Consider the following 8,374-nt stretch of genomic DNA (forward strand, 5'->3'; position numbering starts at 1 on the left):
CATTCCTGGTGACCATCCTTCTGCATTGTTGTGTGCAAGGGGTCCTTACCAGAGCTATTCCCAAGGCCCTGGGTACCCGCTCTGCTGCTCCTCACCAGCCTCCAAGCCGCTTGTACTTGCCATTACACCTCTGTCTTTTGTTCCGTGTTGTGCAGAAAGAGACTGGTGTGCTTTCTAATTCTGGTTGATCAGACACTGAATTAGAATACTCCGTTTAAGACAAAAGGGTGTTCAGGAGCTGGAGTGGTTGCTTTGCAGCTAAGAGTGTATATTATTCCTGCAAAGGACCCGATTTAAGTTGCCAGCATGTATGTCGACCACCCGTAACTAACTCTAGCTGCAAGGGGATCCCATACCCTCTTCTGGCCTCCAGGGATGTCACACCTAACTTAGAATCTTAAGAGAGCACACAGCCTGGCATGTGCAAGGCCCTGGGATCAAGCCCCAGAGTCCCATAAATTGGACATGTATCTAGTTAGGGGCCAGCCTGGGATACATGAAACTGTGCCTTAAAAAAACAGATTCAGGGGTTGGGGATTTAGCTCAGTGGTAGAGCACTTGCCTAGCAAGCACAAGGCCCTGGGTTTGGTCCCCAGCTCCGAAAAAAAGAATAAAAAAAAAAAAAAAAAACAGATTCAAAATTAATGAAAAGAGACTGAATTAGAAACAGCATGGAGTGTTGTTGGGAGGAGGAAAGGGAAGGGGGAAGCAGTGTATATTATAACCTCCAATGTATATTATAACCTCCAATGTATATTATAACCTCCAATACATTTAAAACGCTGTCGAGATGGTGCAGCAGTTCAGAGCCCAGAGCACTTTGTGCTCTTCCAGAGCACCCAAGTTCAGTTTCCAGCACCCAACGGGTGTGTGTGTGTGTGTGTGTGTGTGTGTAACAAATGTCTGTGGCACGTGTACATGAACACACACACACACACACACACACACACACCCTTAGGCTGGAATGGTGGCTTTAATTAGTAATACCAGTGCTCAGGAGGTAAAGGCAAAAAGTTTGAAAGTCTGGAGCCTAGCCCAGGAGGGCTGGGGGCGGAGCAAGTTGCTGAGTTGATAAAAGCATTTGTCACCGAGCCTGATGGCCTGAGGTCAATTTCTAGAATCTGTATTTGAAGAGAAACCAACTCCTTTTTTTTTTTTTTTTTTTTTTTTTTTTTTTTTTTTTTTTTTTGGGGACCGAACCCAGGGCCTTGTGCTTTCTAGGCAAGCGCTCTACCACTGACCTAAATCCCCAACCCCAAGAAACCAACTCTTAACTGACCTGATAGCTGCTATGGCACTACCCCCCCACTACCAAAAAAAAATTTTTTATTTTTGTGTGTACATTATGTAGGTCAGCGAACAGCTTATGGTGGTCAGTTTTCTCCCTCTGCTGTGTGAGTCTCTAGTATTGAACTTTTTAAAGTTCAGGCCAGGGCTTCAGCATCTCCTCTTTGTGGACAGACCACACTCTTGGGTAGCACTCATCCCGTTTGGCTCTGCCTGCCTGGCTGAAGTCTGCTAACTGAAGGAACAAACTTAACACAGCCCTGACCCCCTCAGTTGGTGCCATGCTGAGGGATCTGGATGTTGCACAGGTCCATCTTATAACTGACAAATTCTGAATATCCTTTAAGATAAGTTTGCCTTGCCCCTGATTTTTTTTTTTTTTTAAGAAAAAGATTTATTATATGTAAGTACATTGTAGCTGTCTTCAGACATACCAGAAGAGGGCATCAGATCCCATTACAGATGGTTGTGAGCCACCATGTGGTTGCCGGGAATTGAACTCAAGACCAGAAGAGTAGTCTGTGCTCTGAACTGCTGAGCCATCTCCCCAGCCCCCGCCCCTGATCTTTCAACTAAGAGTGGTGGCAGTTAGCCAGCATCTTGAGATGGAAAGGATAGTTACGGATCTAAATTCCTTAAAATCTGCCAGAGATCTGATTCATGATTGGCTCATTATAAAACTAAGGTTCTCCCACCCAGCTAGAGGCACGAGTTCTCCATAGCCTCTTCTATAGTGCCACAAATCTGTCCTGTGTACTCAAGCAGTAAAGTCACTACATGAGAAAAGAAAATAGGGCCAATAGCAGGTAAACTCACTTGTAGGACAAACCTGGTGAGAATGAGCTCCACAAACTTGTCCTTAGACACTATAGCATGCCCACCCCCCTGTCTGTCTGTCTGTCTGTCTGTCTGTCTGTCTGTCTCTCTCTCTCTCTCTCTCTCTCTCTCTCTCTCTCTCTCACACACACACACACACACACACACACACACACACACAGAGTTTATTCCTACCTACATGGGCAATTCTTTCAAACTGCTAGTTCTGTTTTGACTAAGCAAGTCCAGGTACATCAAAAACAGCTTGATTTTGTTCCCCACTGTCTGTCCCACCAATGTACTTCCCATGCACACAGGGCAAACATTACCTGTGACCTGCTCATGGAGATAAGCACTGTGACCCTAGCCTCCACTGACAGCCAGTGTCTGGCCTTAGCCTTCCTGCCCGCCTCAAGGCCATCACTTCCCCAGTGTTGCTAAGAGGCTGTTGAGCTGGGAGAGGAGAGCTCACCGTGCACTGAGTGACTTCTGGCTGGCCTACCATATATCTGTACCCTCTGCTCCCCCAAACTGAAGCCAGATCGCCCCCACCTGCTGACTATGGGCTCCCAGCATGAAGCCTTCTAGAACCCTCTTGTTTTCCACCTCTCTCCTCTCACAGCTGCAGCCTGGGCAAGAGTAAGAGACAACACGGGCCCCTTGGCTGTGGTTCTGTCCCCAGCCTGCTCCCCTTGCATGTGGCCAATGAACGAGGTGTGTGGTTCTGGGCGGAAAACAAGGGGACACTAAGTTTAACTTAACATTCAAATGCACAGCAAATGGCAAGATAAATTAGGGGGTTGATAGTGTTTTGGAGTTTCTGGGGTTCTAAATACCTTTTGATATGCATTTGATTTTAATATCCTATTAGGAAAGCAAAATAGGATGTGTGCCTCCTTTTTTATCATCCTTTGTGAGACATGCTCCATTATCTATTCCGCTATTACTCGGTAACTGCCTACTGTATGCCAGACCCAGACGCAGAAGACAGGGCGCTGAGAGTCATCCCCGGCGCGAGGGAGACAGCCCACTAAAGACTACCCCAACTGTGCTCCGGCTCTACCCAGATCCTCCTCAGGGAGCCCGCAGGCGCAGAAGACAGGGCGCTGAGAGTCATCCACGGCGCGAGGGGGACAGCCCACTAAAGACAACCCCGACTGTGCTCCGGCTCTACCCAGATCCTCCTCAGGGAGCCCGCAGGCGCAGAAGACACGGCGCTGAGAGTCATCCCCGGTGCGAGGGGGACAGCCCACTAAAGACAACCCCGACTGTGCTCCGGCTCTACCCAGATCCTCCTCGGGGAGCCCGCAGGCGCAGAAGACAGGGCGCTGAGAGTCATCCACAGCGCGAGGGGGACAGCCCATTAAAGACAACCCCAACCTTGCTCCGGCTCTACCCAGATCCTCCTCGGGGAGCCCGCAGGCGCTGTGACCTGCACAAATAAATAGATGAGTACATTTTAATAAAAACTATTTGGCATCCCTACAGCATTATCAGAAACTGGAAGAATTTTTGTCTCCAAAGTTCTGAGAAAAAAACTAGTGGGGGTTGAGATCAGCCCGGATAGGGAGACATTATTAAAAGAAGAAAAAGAAAATTACTGGCCCTGTGCCAAAACCAAAAATATCTAAGGAAGGTGGGTGTGACGGTGCCTTTAATACTAGCTCTCGGGAGGCAGAAGCAGGTGGATCTCTGCAAATTCAAAGCCACTCAGGGGTATACAATAAGACCCTATCTCAAAATAAATACAAACAATCATTCAGTCAAAAACTATCAAATAAAAAATGTAAGGACACATGCCGGAATATGGGATACTATAAAACAGATTTTAAAATATTATGACTCCTACACCTGTTCTAGAGAGACCACTGAGGTCTTAAAAGCAGACTAAACACACCCAAGAAGGCCCAAGGAGCAAATAAACAGGAAAACAAAATCAGAAGAAGTCTAACAAGGCAATAAATAAATGGGCTTAGTATACACTGTTCGATAATGATATACACGGTCTCCAGTTCTCAGTGGAGAGACACAGACTAACAGTAGGGTTTCCACTGCTGTGATGAAACAGCATGACCTTAAAGCAGCTCGGGGAGGAAGGGTTATTTCCTCTTACAGCTTCTGGTCCATCATCCAGGGAAGTCAGGACAAGAAATCGAGGCAGGAACCTGGAGGCAGGACCTGAAGCAGAAGCCGTGGAGGAGCACTGTTCAGTAGCTTGATCCTTACAGCATGTTCAACCCGTCTGTCTGTTTTTGTTTTTGTTCTATGTGCATTGGTCTTTTGCCTGCGTGTATGTTTGTGTGAGGGTGTCAGATTTTGGAGTTACAGACAGCTGTGAGCTAGCATGTGGTTGCTGGGAATTGAACCTGGGTCCTCTGGAAGAGCAGTCAAATGTTCTTAACCACCGAGCCCCCTCTCCAGCCCTCCCTCCACCTGGTTTCTTATAGCACACAGGGGTGGCATCACCAACAGCAAACTGGGCCCTCTGACGTCAATAAATAAATCAGGGAAATGCCCAATAGGAGCTGGAGAGAGGGTGGGAACTGGGAACACAGCTGCTCTTCCACAGGACCTAGGGTGGATTTCCAGCACCCACATGGCAGCTCACAACCATCTTAGGATCCAATGCCCCCTTTTGGCCACCATGAGCACCAGGCACACATGTGACACAGACATACACATAAAGTAAATAAATACTTTTTAAAAATATACTTTTTAAAAATATCGGTCCCCAGCTTCGAAAAAGAAAAAAGAAAAGAATAAAAATATACTGTACCAAACATAAATCTAAAAAAGAATCTTGATGTGTGTGTGTGTGTGTGTGTGTGTGTGTGTGTGTGTATGTATACACACACACACACAAAAAAAATCTAAGTTAAGATGAAGAAAATATGTTAGGTGGATCTGTAACACCAACTGAGACAGAAACAGTAATTAAAAATCTCCCATGCTGTCTGGTTTTCACACAGCCGGTCATTTTGGAAGAGGGAACTCAGCTGAGAAAATGCCCCCAACAACAAATTGGCCTGTGGATAAGTCTGGGGTGCATTTTCTTGATTGATGATTAATGTGGGAGGTCCCTCCCAACACGCTGTAGGCAGTAGCACCCATGGGCTGGTGGTCTTGGGTGCTATAAGAAAGCAGGCTGGGCAAACCATTGGGAGTAAGCCAGCACACAGCACTCTTCCATGGTCTCTGTCAGTTCCGGCGCTGGCTTCCTTTGGTGTAGAAGTTTAAGCAAAATAAACTTGTCCCTTGAGTTGCTTGTGTCCATGGTGTTAACCATAGCCATAGAAACCCTCAGTAGGACATCTCCCAACCAAAACAGCTCAGAGCCAGATGGATTAAGTGCAGACCTGCAGAGAAGGACTAAAAAGACACTCTTCGTCACCTGGAGCGATGGCTCAGCGGTTAAGAGCACCAACTGCTCTTCCAGAGGTCCTGAGTTCAATTCCTAGCAACCACATGGTGGCTCAAAACCATCTGTAATAGGATCTGATGCCCTCTTCTGGTGTGTGTGAAGACAGTTACAGTGTACTCATATACATAAAAGAAATAAAATCTAAAATCTAAAAATGGGGAGGGGGGTGAGGTAAAAGATGTGCTACCATGCCCGGAAATTCTGCTGTTTAAAAAAAAACAAACAACACTCTTCAAACCATTCTGCAAAATTCCCTCTACAAACCCAGTATTGCCATGATACTAAAACCAACCAAAAAAAGAAAAGAAAAAAATTACAGGCCACTATCTCTGATTAATAGATACAAAATTTCTCAACAAGATACTTACAAACTGAATTCAGGAACATGTCAAAAAGATTATCTACCATGATCAAGTTGGGTAGTTCAACATCTAATCACAACTCACCACATAATCTCACTAGCAGCAGAAGAGGCCTTTGACAAAATCCAACGTCCATTCACTAAGAGAACAGGGTGCAGGGGACATGTCTCAACACGACGAGGCAATACACAGCCTACATCATCTTAAATTCAAAAAGCATTTCCACTAAGATCAGGAACAAGACAAGAATTCCAGGATTCCCACCCCAATTCCCAGTTCAGCACAGTACTTGAAGCAATAAAACAAAGCAAGGAGACAAAGGAAATACAGATAGAAAAGGAAGAAGTCAATTCCATTTGTAGATCATAAATTCTGTAATTAAAGACCCTAGAGAGTCTGCTAAAAAAAAAAAAAAAAACAACAACAACTCCTACAGCTAATAAATGCATTCAACAAAGTAGCAAGGCCTTAGCACACGCACACTCAGTCGTGTTCACATACAGACAAATGACAAGGAAACAGGACTATTCACAACTGCCTCAAAAGTAGCTTGAAACAAATCTAACCAATGGGGAAAACCTGTACAATGAAAACTTTGACACACACACACACACACACACACACACACACACACACACATAAATATTAAAAAGAAAATTGAAGAAGATACCAGAAGGAGAAAAAGCCTCCTATGCTCATAGATGGGCAGGATTACTATTGTGAAAACGGCCATCCTGTTTCCTTCAGAAATTGAAAAACATCTGAAATTTCCTATGGAAATACATAAAAACAAAACAAAAACAGGATTGCCAAAACAATTCCAAACAACAAAAAAATCTGCTGGAGGAATCTCTTTTTTCTGTTGCTGTGAAAACCATGAACAAAGTTTTGATCTGGCTTACCGTTCCAGAGTCAGAGCCCTGATGGCAAAATGAAGGAACTGCTGAGAGCTCACATTTGACCCACAACTGCTAGGCAGAGCGCACTGGGAATCATGGCAGTATTTTGAAACATCTAAGCCTGCCCACAGTGATACACATCCTCCAACAAGGCCACACCTCCTCCATCTTCCCAAACAGTTCCAGCAACTAGGGACCAATATGAACCTACTGGGGCTTCTTCAAAACAGCAAAGGAGACAGCACCTTCCCGGATTTCAAGCCATACTACACAGCTACAGGAGCGGAAACAGAACAGCATGGCACTGGCAGAAGAACATTCACTCATCAATAGATGACAACAGAACTCAGTCTTGGAGTCATCTGAGTTTTAATAAAGAAGTTGACAATAAACAGTGAAGAGACAGCATCTTTTTTAAAAAAAGATTTATTTATTTATTATATGTAAGTACACTGTCGCTGTCACACCAGAGGAAGCATCAGATCCCATTACAGATGGTTGTGAGCCACCATGTGGTTGCTGGGAATTGAACTCAGGACCTCTGGAAGAGCAGTCGGTGCTCTTAACCACTGAGCCATCTCTCCAGCCCAAGACAGCATCTTTAAAATTGGATTTTAGAAAGCGGAGGCTGGGACAGCGTCTCTCTATGTGGTCTTGGAACTACGCAGACCAGGCTGGCCTTAAACTCAGAGATCCTCCTCCCTCTGCCTTCAAAGCACCCGAGTGTGAGTGCTGAGATTACAGACATGTGCCACCATGCATCTTTGATGAATGATGCTGGTCAAACTGGATAAAGATGAAATTCATCTGTATCTCTCACTCTGCACAAACCAACTCCAAATAGATGAAAGGCCTCAACATCTGACCTGATACCCCGATTCTGATGGAGGAAAAGGGAGAGGAAATGCTTGAACTAACTGGCACAGGAAAGGCATGTTTGTTTGTTTGTTTGTTTGTTTGTTGAGACAGGGTTTCTCCGTGCAGCCCTGGCTGTCCTGGAACTCGATCTGTAGACCAGGCTGACCTTGAACTCACAGAGATCTGCTTGCCTTTACCTCCCAAATGCTGGGATTAAAGGCTTGCACCACCACTGCCCAGCTGAGAAACACTTTTTTAGAATGTTGAACATCCTTAGCCATTAGGGGCTAAGACTTGTCTGAGATTTCACCTTACTCCAAAGAGAATGGCTAACATAAAACAAACATTAAGTAGCCGGGCCTGGTGGCTCCAGGCTGGGTGGCCCTGGCCTCTGAGCCCAGCATTCCAAAAGGAGCAGGTAGATTATTCTGAGTTCAAGGACAGCTTGATCTGCACAGTTTCAGGGCAGCCAGGGCCACACAGTGAGACCCTCCTGTTGAGACAACTAAACACAAATGACAAACAAACGCTGCTGTGCATGTGTGGAGATGGAACACTTAGTCCCTGATTGTGTCATGGAAGTCAGCGTGGAGGGTCCTCAGAAAGCCAGAAAGAGACCTAAGCCAGCTCTACCACCCTGGTTATACACTCAAAGGATCGCGCTGCCTTACCCTACTGTAGAGTACCTGCTCACTGATGTTTACTGCTGCTCTATTCATGATGGCCAAGAA

This window comes from Rattus rattus, chromosome 5 (genome assembly GCF_011064425.1).
Source record: "Rattus rattus isolate New Zealand chromosome 5, Rrattus_CSIRO_v1, whole genome shotgun sequence".
In the NCBI taxonomy this organism is placed as follows: Eukaryota; Metazoa; Chordata; class Mammalia; order Rodentia; family Muridae; genus Rattus; species Rattus rattus.